The 22,774-nt window shown below is 37.7% G+C and overlaps 1 protein-coding gene across 5 annotated transcripts in view; it reads right to left on the bottom strand.

Annotated features, from left to right (window-relative positions):
• LOC143237457 (protogenin-like) overlaps window positions 1-22,774 on the bottom strand; it is a 112,098-nt gene that overhangs the window by 48,024 nt on the left and 41,300 nt on the right. The gene's annotated exons all lie outside the window — the stretch shown is intronic.

Raw genomic sequence — 22,774 nt, 5'->3', positions numbered from 1 at the left:
ACTCTGCCCAGCTTCTGTTTACAAACGGTAAAAAGTTTAGTTGTTTAGGAAAACATTAAAAGAAACGATAAGATAAAGTATACCGTATGCAATTAGTTCATCACTGAAAAGCAACTTGTCGATCACCATATGTTTTAATGTTCAAAGATAATCACAAAATTCACAAAACGCTCATCGATGTGAAACCTTCAATTCCAAGATGGCCAAGTGGTTGGGGCCCTCAACTTCTAATATGAGGGTCGCGGGTTCGAATCCCCGTCACACCAAACATGCTCCCTTTCGGCCGTGGGGGTGTTAGAACGTGACGGTCAATTCCACTATTCGTTAACAAAAGAGCAGCCCAAGAGTCGTTGATGGGTTGTGATGACTAGCTGCCTTCCCTCTAGCCTTACACTGCTAAATCAGGGACGGCTAGCTTTGCACTAAATTCAAAACAAACCATTCAATTCCATGTGTGGAACATAACAAACGAAATGGTGAAACCAGGTTGATGTTTTAACCTGGAATTCCTTGATCAAGGGGGTCAGATAAACAAGCAATACAACTTAGCTACATGGAATTCAACTGAAAATAATAAATTTAATAGACGTACATGCATATAACATTAAATAATTCGAACTGTATACAAACTGTTTTTATGTAATACCGCCAATTGTTGATTTTGTTGTACAGGGTGGCCCGTAAGTCCCTAGCCATCCATATGTTAATATGTTACATTCAATTACGCGTGTATTATAAATTTGTTTTGTTTTTTCAGAGAAATATGGCCGTTGTAATCCCATTTATACTTGAAAATGTCTCACAAAACATGGCGTCGCATAATATTATGCAGCGAGAATGAGGGACAGCACACAGATACACTGGATACATAAGATATATGGATGGGTAGGGGTGTGTGTGTTTTTCTTATAGCAAAGCCACAAAAGGCTATCTGCTCAGCCCACCGAGGGGAATCAAACCCCTGATTTTAGCGTTGTAAATCCAGAGACATACCGCTGTACTAGCGGGGGGCGGATGGGTAAGGACTTATGGGCCACCCTGTACAACTGCGCAGTTGGATTTTTAACTGCAGGCAAAATTAAAATAACATAGGTCTGAGAAAGGTAAACTTCATAAAAGTTGGTTTGGTTTTAATAACAGATTTTTTTTCCCATAATTCAGCTGTGCAGATTTCGAAAATATTTATTTATTTTTCTATGGCGTTAGGATTTTTTTTTAATCGAAAAGAAAAACTGTATTTACCACAATGAACATTTTGTTGTATTATGTTTGGTTTTTTATAATGATCTGTAAGATTCTCACGTCGCGACTGATCGAGAGAAATCTGTAGCCAGTGGTTGTCAAACATAACAAAATGTGGCCTGATTTCACTGAAAATGTTTCACTTACGTAAAAGTACAAACGATGTTCTGTCAAAAGCCTGTACGTGACTGAGAAATGTATTTAATTTTCGAATTCATCATATAGGTTTGTTTGTTTGATTTGAAATTTCGCGCAAAGCTACATGATGGCTATCTGCGCTAGCCGTCCCTAATTTTGCAGTGTAAGACTAGAAGGAAGGCAGCTAGTCATCACCACTCACTGCCAACTCTTGGGGTACAGGTCAAGCGCCTTAGGGCCCCGGCATGGCCAAGCGCGTAAGGCGTGCGACTCGTAATCCGAGGGTCGCGGGTTCGCGCCCGCGTCGCGCTAAACATGCTCGCCCTCCCAGCCGTGGGGGCGTTATAATGTTACGGTCAATCCCACTATTCGTTGGTAAAAAAGTAGCCCAAGAGTTGGCGGTGGGTGGTGACGACTAGCTGCCTTCCCTCTAGTCTTACACTGCTAAATTAGGGACGGCTAGCACATATAGCCCTCGAGTAGCTTTGTGCGAAATTCCAAAACAAACAAACATAAAGCGCCTTAACCCACCTGGCTATGCCGGACTTTATCATAAAGCAATTAGTTCAGAATGTAAAACTCTCAAGACAGTAATACCAACACAAAGTGGTGTAATTTATATGAAACTGTAATACACAGTTCTGAAGATACGAAAAATAAACGGACAAAGTACGAGCTCTCGAAATGTGTCGTAAAAAACAACGACAGAAACTACATTTGTTGTGTGTGTGTTTTATTATAGCAAAGCCACATCGGGCTATCTGCTGAGTCGACATTTGGTTAAGGCGATTTATCCGGAACACGATTTTTTAAAAAAATAATAATTTCTGAATGCATTTAAAAAAATAAGTACACATACACACATACACGGATGTTATGAATAAAAAAAAATGGATAATCAAACACACCATACATTATATTTGAAGCACCGTAAATAATGACAAACCAGATAAAATACTGTTTTAAAGTGACAAGTTAATAACTCAACAAAACATTTCGTCACAGTATCAGTGTCAATGCAACTGTATATCACTAGAATCCACGTGTTTACAACGTGATCACATTCAATCGACGACAATGATTCACAATACACGAAAGATTACAGTCTGTGTCGAAACGTTTTAATCACCGGGAATTTATGAAATAAGTTTGACACTATATTTTGAAGTTAATTTTCTCTGATGTGAACTAAAAAGTGGTTTAATATTATTCACCTATACTTATTTTTACAGCAACCTATACGAAATAAACTGTTTATTAATTTTATCACACAGTTTCAGAAGAACAAAAATACACCGAATGTTTTGAATTTCGCGCAGAGCTCCTCGAGGGCTATCTGTGCTAGCCGTCCCTAATTTAGCAGTGTAAGACTAGAGAGAAAGTAGCTAGTCATCACCACCCACCGCCAACTCTTGGGCTACTCTTTTACCACACAAATAGTGGGATTGACTGTAACATTATAACGCCCCTATGTCTGAAAGGGCAAACATATTTGGTTTTACAGTGATTCGAACCCAAGACACTCGGATAAGGAGTCGAGTGCCTTAACCACCTGGTTATGCCGCGCCTTAAACCAAACGAATATTATACAATATAAATCAGCTACGAAGCTTGAAACTTTAGCATTAGATCATAAGTTGGACGTTATCTGTATTAAAAGATGATAAATGTAAAAATATAATAAAAACTGTGTCTCATATCTCTTCGTTCATTCAATTGCAAGACAAGTCAAGGGGTCCACTCCTTTGTTATAAAGTAATACCACTCACTCTTGCACGCCATTTCTCAACAGAACAATTATAAAAACGATGCAGAGAAAATTTGCGAATCATGTTACAAAACAATATATAACAGGAACGTTGTCACAACAATATGTATGTCGACTATTGTTGTGTAAATAAACAGAAACAGGAACGTCGTCACAACAATATGTATCTCGACTGTTGTTGTGTAAATAAACAGAAACAGGAACGTTGTCAAACAATATGTATGTCGACTGTTGTTATGTAAATAAATAGAAACAGGAACGTTGTCAAAACAATATGTTTCTGGACTGTTGCTGTGTAAATAAACAGAAACAGGAACGTTGTCACAACAGTATGTATCTAGACTGTTGCTGTATAAATAAACAGAAACAGAAACGTTGTCACAACAGTATGTATCTGGACTGTTGCTGTGTAAATAAACAGAAACAGGAACGTTGTCACAACAGTATGTATGTCGACTGTTGCTGTGTAAACAAACAGAAACGTTGAGAATTTGATTTCATATTCCAACTGATAGCATGAACAAAGTTTGTCAGGTTTCGTGCTTTTGTTTGTTTGCTTGTAACTAAACACAAACTTACATAATGGGCTATCTGTACTCTGCCCACCACGGGTATCGAAATCCGGTTTCTAGTGTTGTAAGTCCACAGACATTCCGCTGCGCTACTGAGGTCAGGTTTTCTGCAAACCTAACATTAGAAGTTATAATATAGCATTGAGTGTAATTATACGACGATATGTTGTCATCTCACGATTCTGATGAATTATTTAGCTCGTGTAGCTTAGCGCAAATATCAAAACTAAACAAACCCTACTAAATTAGGAGAGGCTAACGCATATTGTCCCCGTGTAGCTTTGCGCGATGTTCAAATGATTGTTTTTTGTTTGTTTGTTTTTTGAATTTCGCGCAAAGCTACTCGAGGGCTATCTGTGCTAGTCGTCCCTAATTTAGTAGTTTAAGACTAGAGGGAAGGCAGCTAGTCATCACCACCCACCACCAACTCTTGAGCTACTCTTTTACCAAAGAAAAATGGGATTGACCGTCACATTATAACGCCCTCACGGCTGAAAGGGCAAGTACGTTTGGTGCGACGGGGATTCGAACCCATGACCTTCGGATTACGAGTCGCACGCCTTAACCCACCTGGTCATGCGGGGCCCACACGCATACTTAACATGTTCAACAAACAAACTGCTTGAGGATAAACAGTAAAATAAAGAAAATCGATATGTGTTGTTTACGACTTCACGTAGCAAGTAAAGATGAAGAAATATATTGGGGAATTCAGATCTTCAAATTAAAGTAACTTATTTCTAATTCTGTTAGCTTTTCGTCAAAACAGTAAAATACTAAATCTATTGGACGTAATAAAACCATATTCCATAGCTGCTGGGTCCCTCCTTCAGCTAAGTTAAATTTTAGTGTCATAACTTAAAACACATGTCCTATATTTCACCACAACTATTCTGATTTATAATTCTACTATCTAAGAAAATGTACAACATGACGTCCTGGTAACCAACTCCTGCATATTACATATAACCTTGCTAAGCGCAATGCATAAAGCAGGGATTAAGTTCCGAACCTTAGCTTTAAAACGAGGCAATGCCCCTTCAGAAAATGACTGGACTATAGAGGGGTTGGCATGAAGTTAAAACAATGTTTTGACCACAGTGGTTATCGAAATCCAATTTGTAGTTATAATCTTTCCCAAGCCAAAAATAAAATAGCAAAATTCAGACCTTTTAAATCTACTGTTTAAAACAGATAAATTAGCAGATAAGATATGAAAAATTAATTTTCCCAAAACTCGATTTTTAATACCAGTTATAAGCCCTTGAGATACCGTTTACCCCCTAGTCTTACACTGCAAAATTAGGGACGCCTAGCGCAGATAATCCTTGTGTACCTTTGCGCGAAATTCAAAAACAAAACAAACCAATCTACCCTCAAATCTAATTATCTGTCCAAAATAGCACATTGTCTGATTTCTATATATACAAAAAAGAAATCGTTACGACCACAGAAGACCGAAGAGTTCTCTGAAAGAATTTCAGTAACACGATCCGCCGTTTCTTCTGTATGCTTCTAAAGTGAGATTTTGATCCAGTTTACAAACATGTATATAGTGATTTAGATAACTTTATAAGCACAGTGAGCTTTAGTTTGTGCTTAGCCAACACTGTGAAATATGCATTGTTAACATTCACACATTTTAGATGGTTTTAAACGGCTATTTCTATGACCGCCATTTTGTTTATTCATGATGCTTACTTATAACTACTACTGAACTTAAAATGATACTTGTAATGAGAGAAATGGCAAACATTCGAACTTGTTCACGATATATTATTAACACTGTTTTTTTTTTTATGAATGAGGAATAACTGAGAACCAAGTTATATCATAATTACTAAACCAAAAGTTAACACAAACTGAATATAAAAAGAAACCTTTGCGTGAAAGAAAATTACACTGTAAACATTCAGAAACGTTTTTATTCTCCCAGTAAATATGAATTTTTTTCTTTTGTCTTATTTGTTTTTGAATTTCGCGCAAAGCTACACGAGTGCTATTTGCGCTAGTCGTTCGTAATTTAGCAAACCAAGACTAGAGGGAAGGCAACTAGTCATCACCACCCGCCGCCAACTTTTGGGCTACTCATTTACAAATGAATAGCGGGAGTGACCGTCACATTATAACGCCCCCAGGGCTGAAAGGGCGAGTACGTTTGGTGCGACGGGGATTCGAACCCGCGACCCTCAGATTACGAGTCGAACGCCTTAACCCACCTGGCCATGCCGGGCCTTTTTTTTTTTTTCGTGTAAACTACTTATATCATAATATTTCAAATTACAATAAGTACAGCCCCCTGGTGAGTGAATAAATCTGAGGATGTATAATGCTTAAAATATGATTTTCATACCGACTGTGTACAAATAGTAAAAAACATGTTTCCATGAGGGCACAATCGATACGTATAAAGAAGTGTTTACTAGTCTGTCAAATATTAAAGAAACAGAACAATTAATCGGACAAGTCGCACAGCAGGCGCGAGTCAACGACACCACACTTAATTGAAACAGTGCTTTAACACGAGTCAACGGAACCACACTTAAAGCAAACTGTACTCTGACTCGAGTCAACGGAACCACACCTAATTAAAACTGTACACTGACATGAATCAATAGTTCCACATGCTTCATTCACTCTAAACATCTATTAGGCTATGTGGGAAACAACCCCTTACTATAAGTTTAAAGTGGCCGACTGAGTTCAAACACGCGCTGCACGTGTTTTTGGGTCACCGACTTTAAACAGTATTACGTTTTTTTCGTCTTTTCACGCCCTGTAAGGAGAATCGGTCGTAAGCCCTTCCTAAGTGGAAAAAAAATACTACTTCGTTCATTTGGCAGCTGCCAAAATTGGCGTTAAAAAAACAACAATCTAGACTGAAGTTGCCAGAAGTATTTTTATTTTTAACAAAGTGCTGTAATTTGAAGACATTTTAGACTGTATCTAAACGGGTAGAACAAAAATGAAACCCACTCGTATATTACTAGAATAGGATAGCAAGAATTCAATGCTGTTAAATGTAAAGCTACACTGTGAGCTAACGGTGCTCTGCTAACCACAAGTATTGAAACCCAATTCTTGGCATTATGAGGTTGTAGTTACTGCTGAATCGCTGAATAGAGAGAGGGGGAATCGAATACAAAATGGCAAAAAAAAAACAACAACTATATACTCTCCCTAGTGGCGAAAAAATAAGTACAGAGGTTCATAACGCTAAAAACAAAGTGGGTACAGCACACGTATTAGTTAGCTTTGTGCTTAACAAACAAGCCAACAAACGATAAATATTAACACAATACAAGTGTTAGTGACTATGAAATCAGAAATTCGTGTATATCTTTGACTACATCAAACAGTTCCTACATTGTCAGCCATTTTTCACTGACAGGTGCAGGATTCTTTTCCTAACCGTATAATACGGAAAGATACGGAATGATGCACGAACTGACACACAAAATACCATAATATTAACGTTATTTCGCAAAATATAACATAAGATTTTATCATTACTTTTGTCAAGTGAAGGTATACATTTATTTCTTTACTTAAATGTACGTGCGTGTATTTGAAATTAAGCACAAAGATACACAAACTGTGCGAAACATTGTTCTGCCACTGGGAGGGGCTTCTTAGTGAAGAAAGTGAAAAAAAAAACCTTTCAATACAGAAAATGGATAATTACAGGTCCTGTTCAGAAACCCCCACAAGTAAGAAAGTGATGTGTTGTCAAATCCTAGCATTTCATTAAACATTACACGCGCATGCGTATATAATGAGACAAAACCTGGTGTGTTCAAGCCTGTAACAATTCAAATGAAACATTTCCTGCCCATCCACAGGTCCTCTAATTTTCATCCTGTCATCTGTAAAAGAAGAAAGATGTAATTTGACATACAGTCGTGTTGAGTAGGTCAAAGTGCAATGTTAGGGCACAGTAGCTCTTACCGCATGACAAATGATAAATATGAACTTATTGATGAAAGACATCACCGGTATATTAACAATGTGACGAGTTCGAGTTACATAACTGGAGCTTAAGGGATTGATAACTAACAGTACACGGAAGTAGATGTAAAACGTATGATGAATAACTAACAATACACAGAAGTAAGTGTAGAAGGTATGATAGATAACTAACAGTACACGGAAGTAAGTGTAAAAGGTACGATAGATAACTAACAGTACACGGAAGTAAGTGTAAAAGGTACGATAGATAACTAACAGTACACGGAAGTAAGTGTAAAAGGTATGATAGATAACTAACAGTACACGGAAGTAGATGTAAAACGTATGATGAATAACTAACAGTACACGGAAGTAGATGTAGAAGGTACGACAGATAACGAACAGTACATCCGAGTACATGTAAAAAGTAATACATATTAATATGCCTATTCTTACAACCACAACGATCTCTTTACAAAGTGAAATACAAAACAAAACATCTATAATAAGATTGTTTTTTTGTTTTGAATTTCGAGCAAAGCTACAGGAGAGCTTTCCGCGCCACGAGAGCTATCCGCGTTAGTTGTTCCTAATTTAACAGTGTACGACTAGAAGGAAAGCAGCTAGTCATCACCACCCACCGCCAACTCTTAGGCTACACTTTTACAAACGAATAGTTGGATTGATCATCACATTATAACGCTCCCACGGCTGAAAAAGCAAGCATGTTTGGTGTAACAGGGATTCGAGCCCGCTATCCTCGGTTTACGAGTCGAATGCCTTAACCACCTGGCCATGCCGGGCCAATTTAGTGGTGTAAGAGTACAAAGAAACCAGGTAGGCAACACCCATCCACTGCCAAATCTTGGGCTACGTTTTGTACTAATGAAGAGCGGGACTTACCATCACATTATAACACCTCCTACGGCAGAAAAGGCGAGCATGTTCTGTAATGGAGATTCGAACCGAAGATCTTCAGATTATGAGTCGAGCATCTGAACCATTAACTGAGATAAGAACAGAATGAACAACGAACTCTAGAGTGTAATAGGATTAATTGTAATGAACAACGAACACTAGAGTGTAATAGGATTAATTATAATGAACAACGAACACCAAATTAGAGTGTAATAGGGTTAATTATCATGAACAACGAACACTAAATTAGAGTGTAATAGGGTTAATTATCATGAACAACGAACACTAAATTAGAGTGTAATAGGGTTAATTATCATGAACAACGAACACTAAATTATAGTGTAATAGGGTTAATTATCATATTATATTATACATATATGGAGAGAGACACTTTAAACCAGTATTTGTCCCTTAAATAGCAAGATGAGGGACGCGTTTTAATATCCACGTCCCCTAAAATGCTCCCCTTTTTCAGATTTGGGAGACGTCATATTGTCTATCTCACTATTCCTTAATAAAGAATAGGCCCAGAATTAGCGGTGAGTGTTGTTAGCTTGATGCCTTCCTTTGAGCCTATGACTTCAAAAATCCGAGATGGTTAGAGCGGGTAGCCCTCTAGTAGCTTTACGTGAAATTAAAGAAAGACATACAAATGACATTCCTTATGGTTGAGAAATCTCATTCATTTCTCAATAGTGGGTGTTGAGATCGCTTTATTTAACACCTATAAAGGGTGTGTCTGCTTTTTTTGTTCATTTACACCCACAGGGTTCTCAATTTTCATACATATTTTTTTCGATATATGTTGAAATAAATGTTTCTGTCCTTACAGGGACAACTTACTCAACGATGCACTTATCTTTCTTTGTATTACTGAGTGTCACAATTTTGAAAGATATTACAGATGAAAATGTCCCATTTAGCGTGTTATCACATAATGCGTACGAGGTATAGGATAGGTCAGTATTTAGTTTCCAATGGCACGTGTACGAAAGAGATAACCTGCCACAAATTATTAAACAGCTATTTTACTACTTATCACTAGCTAACCTGCCACAAATTATTAAACAGCTGTTTTACTACTTATCACTAGCTAACCTGCCACAAATTATTAAACAGCTGTTTTACTACTTATCACTAGCTAACCTGCCACAAATTATTAAACAGCTGTTTTACTACTTATCACTAGCTAACCTGCCACAAATTATTAAACAGCTGTTTTACTACTTATCACTACCTAACCTGCTGCAGACTATTAAACAGCTGTTTTACTACTCATCACTAGCTAACCTGCCACAAATTATTAAACAGCTGTTTCACTACTTATCACTAGCTAACCTGCCACAAATTATTAAACAGCTGTTTCACTACTTATCACTAGCTAACCTGCTGCAGACTAATAAACAGCTGTTTTACTACTTATCACTAGCTAACCTGCCACAAATTATTAAACAGCTGTTTTACTACTTATCACTAGCTAACCTGCCACAGACTATTAAACAGCTGTTTTACTACTTATCACTAGCTAAACTGCCACAGACTATTAAACAGCTGTTTTACTACTCATTACTAGCTAACCTGCCACAAATTATTAAACAGCTGTTTTACTACTTATCACTAGCTAGCCTGCCACAGATTATTAAACAGCTGTTTTACTACTTATCACTAGCTAAACTGCCACAGACTATTAAACAGCTGTTTAACTACTTATCACTAGCTAACCTGCTGCAGACGATTAAACAGCTGTTTTACTACTTATCACTAGCTAAACTGCCACAGACTATTAAACAGCTGTTTAACTACTTATCACTAGCTAAACTGCCACAGACTATTAAACAGCTGTTTAACTACTTATCACTAGCTAAACTGCCATAGACTATTAAACAGCTGTTTTACTACTTATCACTAGCTAACCTGCTGCAGACGATTAAACAGCTGTTTTACTACTTATCACTAGCTAACCTGCCACAAATTATTAAACAGCTGTTTTACTACTTATCACTAGCTAGCCTGCCACAGACTATTAAACAGCTGTTTTACTACTTATCACTAGCTAATCTGCCACAGACTATTAAACAGCTGTTTAACTACTTATCACTAGCTAAACTGCCACAGACTATTAAACAGCTGTTTTACTACTTATCACTTGCTAACCTGCCACAGACTATTAAACAGCTGTTTTACTACTTATCACTAGCTAACCTGCTGCAGACTAATAAACAGCTGTTTTACTACTTATCACTAGCTAACCTGCCACAAATTATTAAACAGCTGTTTTACTACTTATCACTAGCTAACCTGCCACAGACTATTAAACAGCTGTTTTACTACTTATCACTAGCAAAACTGCCACAGACTATTAAACAGCTGTTTTACTACTCATTACTAGCTAACCTACCACAAATTATTAAACAGCTGTTTTACTACTTATCACTAGCTAACCTGCCACAAATTATTAAACAGCTGTTTTACTACTTATCACTAGCTAACCTGCCACAGACTATTAAACAGATGTTTTACTACTTATCACTAGCTAACCTGCTGCAGACGATTAAACAGCTGTTTTACTACTTATCACTAGCTAACCTGCCACAAATTATTAAACAGCTGTTTTACTACTTATCACTAGCTAACCTGCCACAGACTATTAAACAGCTGTTTTACTACTCATTACTAGCTAACCTGCCACAAATTATTAAACAGCTGTTTTACTACTTATCACTAGCTAACCTGCCACAGACTATTAAAAAGCTGTTTTACTACTCATCACTAGCTAACCTGCCAAAGACTATTAAACAGCTGTTTTACTACTTATCACTAGCTAACCTGCCACAGACTATTAAACAGCTGTTTTACTACTTATCACTAGCTAACCTGCCACAAATTATTAAACAGCTGTTTTACTACTTATCACTAGCTAACCTGTCACAGACTATTTAACAGCTGTTTTACTACTTATCACTAGCTAACCTGTCACAGACTATTAAACAGCTGTTTTACTACTTATCACTAGCTAACGTGCCACAGACTATTAAAAAGCTGTTTTACTACTCATCACTAGCTAACCTGCCAAAGACTATTAAACAGCTGTTTTACTACTTATCACTAGCTAACCTGCCACAGACTATTAAACAGCTGTTTTATTACTTATCACTAGCTAACCTGCTACAGACTATTAAACAGCTGTTTTACTACTTATCACTAGCTAAGGTGAATTTAAACACCTGCATTACGTTACACTACCAGTATCTCCTTCCCCTCGATTCACGCTACACATTTTTACATCCGGTTTTTGACCCTGCGATCCCATAATCTCTTTGTCTTTAATTCTTTTTCGTACAGTTACTTAAAAATTAAAACCCGAAAGAATCACGAGACGGTTGTGAACCTTTCCAAACCTTCTTACTCAAACAAATGTTGTTTTTATCATGTAGAATTTCGTTAAATAACCTTAATCCACAAGTGGGACGATGAGGGATTAGCTATGACCACACGCTCAAAAAATGAGGGGGGTGGGGCTCTTACTGCTTATAACCTTGAGGGCATCATTGAGGGCACACGGAATATTGATGTTCTGAACACGAGGTAATTTCAACTCAATGACTCACCCGATTAAGTGACTAGATGGCGCTGCGAAGCTGTGAACATGTCAGAAGGCTTCTCAAGTTGAAGCCGAAACACCTCGTCAATTTAGGTACACACGTACATCCAACACATACGTTGGAGCTCAGAGAGAAGGCGGTGCCACAGTCACGTGATAAGACCTACCTTATTCGCCTCTCACTTCGTAAATAACCCAGTTCGTCAAGACTACACAGAACGATCACATACAACAAAGGAATTTCTTTTCCAATAAAATAATTATTACCTCTTATGTCAAGTTTTATTTGGTGACTGAGTATATGTTGATAAAATGATGTAACACACTAGACTTTTCCCCTACAATGGTTTGTTTGTTTGTTTTTAATTTCGCGCAAATCTACTCGAGGGCTACCTGCGCTAGCCGTCCCTAATTTTGCAGTGTAAAACTAAAGGGAAGGCAGCTAGTCATCACCACCCACCACCAACTTTTGGGCTACTATTTGACCGTAACATTATAACACCCACACGGCTGTTAAACTGAAAGAAACCGGGTTTCCATATCCGTGGTGGGCAGAGTACAGATAGTCCATTGTGTATCTCTGTACTTAATAACAAACAACACACTGGTCCTGTCTCCATTGTGGTATGTCTTAGAACTTATACTACTAGAAACCGGGTTTCCATACCCGTGGTGGGCAGAACAAAGATAGCCCTTTGTGTAGTTCTGCTTAATAACAAACAACACACTGGTCCCCCCCCCCCCCACAGATATCAGTCCCTATACTTATATTGTCTTCTTATCATTTGTACGTGTTTCTAAACCGTTTTCCATCCCTTTCTGTTTGAATTAGTTTTCAATAAATATTTTGTGACTGGCTACATTTGATGTGTAATGTAGACATTGCGAAGACCTTAGATACTTTGACAGTGATATCTTTCCTTTACAACTAGCACAGGTCAGTTTTATTTGTTTGTTTTTTGACAGTATGTTACACACTGGTCTTTAAAATATTTTTGTAGTTGACAGGAAAACCAAATACTGGTCAAAGAGCAAGTATTTGATGACTTACGGAAGTGATAACGAATAAATTGTTGTTACGGTTTTGTAGAATGGTTTGTTTGGTTTGTTTTGAATTTTGCGCAAAGGTACACGAGGGCTATCTGTGCTAGCCGTCCCTAATTTAGCAGTGTAAGACTAGAGGGAAGGCAATTAGTCATCACCACCCACAGCCAACTCTTACCCTACTCTTTGACCAATGAATAGTGGGATTGACCATCACATTATAACGTTCCAACGGCTGAAAGGGCGTGCATGTTTGGTGTAGCGGGGATTCGAATCCGCGACTAAAATATAATAAATCTTTATCGCTGTATAATTTGTCTGTAGTGATTTAGAGCTCTATTCTTGACTTGAATTTACACAAATCAGTCGTACAACTTTTAAACGCTATAAAAAACTAAAACACGCAACTCGCCAACACCTTTATCACAAATATTCGCTACTTTCTGAAGAGTTATCATTAGTATTACTCGTACAGTATGCAAAACCTATTTTAGGAAGTCGAGATTACGATAACATTCTTAGAAAAATCCTGTTCCAAATAATTGTTATTAAAACCTTTTACTTTTTTACAATTTCGCGCAAAGTTACTCGAGGCCTACTTGCACTATCCATACTTTTGAAGTGATTGACTGCAGGGAATGTGACTGGTCAACATCACTTCCACCTAACTCTTAGGCCACTGAATACTTACGATGAATGTGACTGAACTTCACACAATGATGTCCCTAATTTTGAAGTGACAGACTACAGGGAATGTGACTGGTCAACATCACTTCCACCTAACTCTTAGGCCACAGGGAATGTGACTGGTCAACATCACTTCCACCTAACTCTTAGGCCACTGAATACTTACGATGAATGTGACTGAACTTCACACAATGATGTCCCTAATTTTGAAGTGACAGACTACAGGGAATGTGACTGGTCAACATCACTTCCACCTAACACTTAGACCACTGAATACTTACGATGAATGTGACTGAACTTCACACAATGATGTCCCTAATTTTGTAGTGACAGACTACAGGGAATGTGACTGGTCAACACGAGTATCGAAACGCGGTCCACAGAAATACCGCTATGTCCGGGGGTGGGGTGCAGCAGGACCAGTGTGAGAGACGCTTCTTTACTAATAACAACCTGTCCCAAGGTGATTAAATATATGAACCCTAATGCTGTCAGAAGGGCCCATATGGACCAATCGAATATTTTTGAAACTCTGTATGCACTTAGTTCCTCGCACATCACAAAACATTTAAACAGAATATGAACAACTCTGCAATCGACTACGCTAATTACTGCCGACTCCCTGATCTTACCAAACAAATGATTTTACTCAACTGAACTTCTTAGTATTGTGACAGATCAAAACCACTGCGGTCGATAAATGGTAAAACAGTTAGTTATTTGTTACCAACAGCTTTTCATGGTAGGAATGACAACGCCGGGCAGCTTGACATGTTTTATATTTCATTTCTGTCTTTTTTATTAAGCACAAAGCCCACCGCAGATCGATTCCGACTTTTAACATTTTATTTGTTTGTGGCTTAGTTAAGCACAAAGCTACACAATGGGCTACCTACGATGTGTCCATTACAGGTACCTAAACCTGGTTTGTGTTTATAAGTCCTCAGATTTACCACTGTGCCGCTCGAGAGGTAAGAGCACAGGACTGCGCTGATCCACTGTGAGAAACACCACAGATAGTTCCAGGACGAGCATTGTGTTTATACATTTATACGATTATACATTTAAGGCGCTCGACTCGTAATCTTCGGTTTGTGGGTTCAAATCCCTGTCGCCATTTCAGCAGCGGGGGCGTTATAATGGTACGGTCAAACCCACTATTCGTTGGTAAAAGAGTAGCCCAAGAGTTGGCGGTGGGTGGTGATGACTAGCTGCCTTCCCGCTAGTCTAACACTGCTGAGTTAGGAATGGCTAGCACAGATGGACCTCGTGACTTTGCGCGAAATTCAAAACAAACAAGGCCATTTTGTTTTTTATTAAGCACAAAATTACACAGTAAGTTAGCTGAAATATTACCCTCCACGGGTATTGAAACACGAACTTTAAGAGTAATTTTCCCGCAGAAGGCCGCCAACTGTAGCGAATATTCTTGTGACTATAATAAAAAGTTAAAAAGGAACGACTCAGTGTCATAATGTATTTTTTATATAATGACAACAATACCATTTGTTTTCACAAAAAAATTGCTTGCTGGTGTAATGAAGATTACTCTTCGTTAAACCAGGGACTTTCTTCTGGGTCTATGGTGTAATGAAGATTACTCTTCGTTAAACCAGGGACTTTCTTCTGGGTCTATGGTGTAATGAAGATTACTCTTCGTTAAACCAGGGACTTTCTTCTGGGTCTATGGTGTAATGAAGATTACTCTTCGTTAAACCAGGGACTTTCTTCTGGGTCTATGGTGTAATGAAGATTACTCTTCGTTAAACCAGGGACTTTCTTCTGGGTCTATGGTGTAATGAAGATTACTCTTCGTTAAACCAGGGACTTTCTTCTGGGTCTATGGTGTAATGAAGATTAGTCTTCGTTAAACCAGGAACTTTCTTCTGGATCTATGGTGTAATGAAGATTAGTCTTCGTTAAACCAGGGACTTTCTTCTGGGTCTATGGTGTAATGAAGATAAGTCTTCGTTAAACCAGGGACTTTCTTCTGGGTCTATTGTGTAATTAAGATTAGTCTTCGTTAAACCAGGGACTTTCTTCTGGGTCTATGGTGTAATGAAGATTAATCTTCGTTAAACCAGGGACTTTCTTCTGGGTCTATGGTGTAATGAAGATTAGTCTACGTTAAACCAGGAACTTTCTTCTGGGTTTATGGTGTAATGAAGATTATTCTTCGTTAAACCAGGAATTTTCTTCTGGATCTATGGTGTAATGAAGATTAGTGTTCGTTAAATCAGGAACTTTCTTCTGGGTCTATGGTGTAATGAAGATTACTCTTCGTTAAACCAGGGACTTTCTTCTGGGTCTATCGTGTAATGAAGATTAGTCTTCGTTAAACCAGGAACTTTCTTCTGGATCTATGGTGTAATGAAGATTATTCTTCGTTAAACCAGGGACTTTCTTCTGGGTCTATGGTGTAATGAAGATTAGTCTTCGTTAAACCAGGGACTTTCTTCTGGGTCTATGGTGTAATGAAGATTAGTCTTCGTTAAACCAGAGACTTTCTTCTGGGTCTATGGTGTAATGAAGATTAGTCTTCGTTAAACCAGGAACATTCTTCTGGATCTATGGTGTAATGAAGATTAGTCTTCGGTAAACCAGGGACTTTCTTCTGGGTCTATGGTGTAATGAAGATCAGTCTTCGTTAAACCATGGACTTTCTTCTGGGTCTATGGTGTAATGAAGATAAGTCTTCGTTAAACCAGGGACTTTCTTCTGGGTCTATTGTGTAATTAAGATTAGTCTTCGTTAAACCAGGGACTTTCTTCTGGGTCTATGGTGTAATGAAGATTAGTCTTCGTTAAACCAGGAACTTTCTTCTGGATCTATGGTGTAATGAAGATTATTCTTCGTTAAACCAGGGACTTTCTTCTGGGTCTATGGTGTAATGAAGAGTATTCTTCGTTAAACCAGGGACTTTCTTCTGGGTCTATGGTGTAATGAAGATTAGTGTTCGTTAAACCTGGGACTTTCTTCTGGGTCTATGGTGTAATGAAGATTAGTCTTTGTTAAACCAGGGACTTTCTTCTGGGTCTATGGTGTAATGAAGATTAGTCTTCGTTAAACCAGGGACTTTCTTCTGGGTCTATGGTGTAATGAAGATTAGTCTTCGTTAAACCAGGAACATTCTTCTGGATCTATGGTGTAATGAAGATTAGTCTTCGGTAAACCAGGGACTTTCTTCTGGGTCTATGGTGTAATGAAGATCAGTCTTCGTTAAACCATGGACTTTCTTCTGGGTCTATGGTGTAATGAAGATCAGTCTTCGTTAAACCATGGACTTTCTTCTGGGTCTATGGTGTAATGAAGATTAGTCTTCGTTAAACCAGGGACTTTCTTCTGGGTCTATTGTGTAATTAAGATTAGTCTTCGTTAAACCAGGGACTTTCTTCTGGGTCTATGGTGTAATGGAGATCAGTCTTCGTTAAACCAGGGACTTTCTTCTGGATCTATGGTGTAATGAAGATCAGTCTTCGTTAAACCAGGGACTTTCTTCTGGGCCTATGGTGTAATGAAGATTAGTCTTCGTTAAACCAGGGACTTTCTTCTGGGTCTATGGTGTAATGAAGATAAGTCTTCGTTAAACCAGGGACTTTCTTCTGGGTCTATGGTGTAATGAAGATAAGTCTTCGTTAAACCAGGGACTTTCTTCTGGGTCTATGGTGTAATGAAGATTATTCTTCGTTAAACCAGGGACTTTCTTCTGGGTCTATGGTGTAATGAAGATTAGTCTTCGTTAAACCAGGGACTTTCTTCTGGGTCTATGGTGTAATGAAGATTAGTCTTCGTTAAACCAGGGACTTTCTTCTGGGTCTATGGTGTAATGAAGATTAGTCTTTGTTAAACCAGGGACTTTCTTCTGGGTCTATGGTGTAATGAAGATTAGTCTTCGTTAAACCAGGGACTTTCTTCTGGGTCTATGGTGTAATGAAGATTAGTCTTCCTTAAACCAGGGACTTTTTTCTGGGTCTATAAAAGGTGTTTACTTCACGTGGAAATGAGAGGTGAGGTAACTTTTCTTACTGATATGAAATAAACGTAGACCAATCATTAGAAACCTTGACTGAACACAGGTTGTCCTCAACCATAAGACGGTTCACTGACTAATGTTTAAACATTCTGTTGTGTCTCGAAGCACCTGTGTGTTTCTTTTTTAACATTCGCACAAAGCTGCACACAAGAAGGTTGTATGCGTGTAGAGATCTCAACTGTCATTTGATAAACTAATCTGCACATGGCTTGTCTCAAGCCGTGTAACTGAGCAAAAGCAGCAACTGCTAACCCTTAAGGTACGAAGTACCCTCGTCTGACCGAACTGACCTTTATTTATTCTCTCTTATAGCCTCTCCCATGGGACACGAAACTTGAATCCTCTGAGTCACAATCCGGACAGTATAAGAAAGCATAATGTTTATTATCTCACATGGTGTATCAGAACAGACAAAATACATAATGAATAATTAAACAGAAAATTAAAACAAAGAGTTGAAATGAACACAAGTGACAAACAAACTACATGTAAGAATCCCAGGTTGCAGTCAATATAATCACACGCCATAGTTTGTAAGGACTTTGTGGTTGTTGGAATGAACGAACTAAACGACGTGAAATCGCTCGCTAATAATCGATGGCAAGAGAAACTCGTTGCTATGACGACGATAAGAGATGCATGCATGCATGTGTGTCGTAAACCTACCAGATGCGCATGCGTCAGAACTTCCAACGTTCGTAATGTATTACTACCACCAGGATGACTCCCGACAGTCATACAAAATGAACCTGAGGGTTGCGTGACACAACACACGCAGATCTGAAACTAAACCGTAACTTCGCACAATTAGAGGTTTTAAAAAGTTATTGATTTTTATCAATATTATTACAAACTCATGTACGTGAAACTTTCTCGTCAGTTGCCTTTGGGACTACGCCTTAAACGAAACCCAATATAATTAGACAGATTGGTGAAAAGATTACGTAACTATATTCTACACACGTGTAATTTCAAGAATAAAACAATAAACGAGAAGGAGAGAAACTCTTAACATTAGCGTTAGAATCGCCTTTCTCACTTAGGAAATCTCTACAGAGTTTTGAAATTAAATTTGTAAAGATATACTCACTCCAGCTGATGGCTTGGAAATTGTCCCACAGTACCTAATGTGACGCACGGGCTGAATGTACAGGTTCACATGTCCACTTATTCTTAGCAGCTGACAAACGGCAAGAGACAGTCAGTCAATAGCAAACCAAGAGATGCAACTGCAGAGAGTTTTTCAGTAACATTGAGATTCGTACTTTGGGCCTTTTGATACGTAGCCCGACACACAATTAAAACGCTTCCTGCATATTACAGCAACAGCAATGAAAGGTGTTAAACATTTATTGATCCTGTAAGTTTTAAAGTCTTACTGAAAGTAGAGGGCGCTCTGTAGTAATCCTTTTTAATCTGGTGGTTTTCCTTTAAAAAGATAATTATTGAAGTAGTAAGAACGCTATGTGATTATGGCCCGGCATGGCCAAGCGCGTAAGGCGTGCACTCGTAATCCGAGGGTCGCGGGTTCGCGCCCGCGGTGCGCTAAACATGCTCGCCCTCCCAGCCGTGGGGGTGTATAAAGTGACGGTCAATCCCACTATTCGTTGGTAAAAGAGTAGCCCAAGAGTTGGCGGTGGGTGGTGATGACTAGCTGCCTTCCCTCTAGTCTTACACTGCTAAATTAGGGACGGCTAGCATAGATAGCCCTCGAGTAGCTTTGTGCGAAATTCCAAAAACAAAAAAACAAACTATGTGATTATACAGACAACGAACTTAAAGATAAAAAACTGGACATCTACAAACTGTGTAATAATATGTGTGTTTGACGTGAGTTCAAAGGAAAGATGAAAATATGGGACATATAAAAAATGTGTAATAAACGTGTGTTTGATGTGAGTTGAAGGGAAAAGTGAAATACTGGACATATAAAAAACCCTGTAATAAATGTGTGTTTGATGTGAGTTGAAGGGAAAAGTGAAAGACTGCACATATAAAAACCGTGTAATAAATGTGTGTTTGATGTGAGTTGAAGGGAAAAGTGAAATACTGGACATATAAAAACCGTGTAATAAACGTGTGTTTGGTGTGAGTTGAAGGGAAAGTTGAAAGACTGGACATATAAAAACCGTGTAATAAGTGTGTATTTGATGTGAGTTGAAGGGAAAGTTAAAAGACTAGGCCTATAAAAAACATGTAATAAGTGTGTATTTGATGTGAGTTGAAGGGAAAGTTAAAAGACTAGGCCTATAAAAAATGTGTAATAAACGTGTGTTTGATGTGAGTTGAAGGGAAAAGTGAAATACTGGACATATAAAAAACCCTGTAATAAATGTGTGTTTGATGTGAGTTGAAGGGAAAAGTGAAAGACTGGACACATAAAAACCGTGTAATAAATGTGTGTTTGATGTGAGATGAAGGGAAAAGTGAAATACTGGACATATAAAAACCGTGTAATAAACGTGTGTTTGGTGTGAGTTGAAGGGAAAGTTGAAAGACTGGACATATAAAAACCGTGTAATAAGTGTGTATTTGATGTGAGTTGAAGGGAAAGTTAAAAGACTAGGCCTATAAAAAACATGTAATAAGTGTGTATTTGATGTGAGTTGAAGGGAAAGTTAAAAGACTAGGCCTATAAAAACATGTAATAAGTGTGTATTTGATGTGAGTTGAAGGGAAAGTTAAAAGACTAGGCCTATAAAAAACATGTAATAAGTGTGTATTTGATGTGAGTTGAAGGGAAAAGTGAAAGACTGGACATATAAAACCGTGTAATAAATGTGTGTTTGATGTGAGTTGAAGGAAAAAGTGAAACACTGGACATATAAAACCGTGTAATAAATGTGTGTTTGATGTGAGTTGAAGGGAAAAGTGAAAGACTGGACATATAAAAACCGTGTAATAAATGTGTGTTTGATGTGAGTTGAAGGGAAAAGTGAAAGACTGGACATATAAAAACCGTGTAATAAATGTGTGTTTGATGTGAGTTGAAGGGAAAAGTGAAATACTGGACATATAAAAACCGTGTAATAAATGTGTGTTTGATGTGAGTTGAAGGGAAAAGTGAAAGACTGGACACATAAAAACCGTGTAATAAACGTGTGTTTGATGTGAGTTGAAGGGAAAGTGAAATACTGGACATATAAAAACCGTGTAATAAATGTGTGTTTGATGTGAGTTGAAGGGAAAAGTGAAAGACTGGACACATAAAAACCGTGTAATAAACGTGTGTTTGATGTGAGTTGAAGGAAAGTGAAATACTGGACATATAAAAACCGTGTAATAAATGTGTGTTTGATGTGAGTTGAAGGGAAAAGTGAAAGACTGGACACATAAAAACCGTGTAATAAACGTGTGTTTGATGTGAGTTGAAGGGAAAAGTGAAATACTGGACATATAAAAACCGTGTAATAAACGTGTGTTTGATGTGAGTTGAAGGGAAAAGTGAAATACTGGACATATAAAATCCGTGTAATAAATGTGTGTTTGATGTGAGTTGAAGGGAAAAGTGAAATACTGGACATATAAAAACCGTGTAATAAACGTGTGTTTGGTGTGAGTTGAAGGGAAAAGTGAAATACTGGACATATAAAAACCGTGTAATAAACGTGTGTTTGGTGTGAGTTGAAGGGAAAGTTAAAAGACTAGGCCTATAAAAAACATGTAATAAGTGTGTATTTGATGTGAGTTGAAGGGAAAAGTGAAAGACTGGACATATAAAAACCGTGTAATAAATGTGTGTTTGATGTGAGTTGAAAGGAAAAGTGAAATACTGGACATATAAAATCCGTGTAATAAATGTGTGTTTGATGTGAGTTGAAGGGAAAAGTGAAATACTGGACATATAAAATCCGTGTAATAAATGTGTGTTTGATGTGAGTTGAAGGGAAAAGTGAAATACTGGACATATAAAAACCGTGTAATAAATGTGTGTTTGATGTGAGTTGAAGGGAAAAGTGAAAGACTGGACATATAAAAACCGTGTAATAAATGTGTGTTTGATGTGAGTTGAAGGGAAAAGTGAAAGACTGGACATATAAAAACCGTGTAATAAATGTGTGTTTGATGTGAGTTGAAGGGAAAAGTGAAATACTGGACATATAAAATCCGTGTAATAAATGTGTGTTTGATGTGAGTTGAAGGGAAAAGTGAAAGACTGGACACATAAAAACCGTGTAATAAACGTGTGTTTGATGTGAGTTGAAGGGAAAGTTAAAAACTAGGCCTATAAAAACCGTGTAATAAATGTGTGTTTGATGTGAGTTGAAGGGAAAGTTAAAAGACTAGGCCTATAAAAACCATGTAATAAGTGTTTCGTGGACGTAACCCAGAATTAATTGAACCTATCAAATGAAGAAAATGCTGAGTCAATAAGAAAACTAGTCGCAAGAGTTTTATAAAGCACGTGCGAGTAGTGGAGTTTAACATTTCAGTTTCTTATCTGAAGTAAAAAAATGTCCTTCCATCACTAAAACTACTGGTACAATAATGGTACATTAAATCATAAGCTTGACAAATCCATTGTTAGTACAGTTTCAAAACATACGGTTTAAATCTTAGTTGTTTGACATATGACAATAATAATATTCTAAGTGAAGGCTGTATGTAACTATTTTTAATATTATATATTCTATGGTAGTTAAACTTGACAAGGTTAAGACTTCATTTCTTTCTGTCGTCTTACGTTAGAAATGTCAGGATCTATAATTATCTCCATTTTAGCAACTTAAACTACTTCGTATTTTGTGCCGCGAGCTACGAGACGTGCACGTGATTCTCATGCAAAGTGGCGCGTTTATATAATTATCCAAGTATGCTCAGAA

This window comes from Tachypleus tridentatus, chromosome 2 (genome assembly GCF_004210375.1).
Source record: "Tachypleus tridentatus isolate NWPU-2018 chromosome 2, ASM421037v1, whole genome shotgun sequence".
NCBI classification, from domain to species: domain Eukaryota; kingdom Metazoa; phylum Arthropoda; class Merostomata; order Xiphosura; family Limulidae; genus Tachypleus; species Tachypleus tridentatus.
This window is presented reverse-complemented; position numbering and strand designations above follow the sequence as displayed.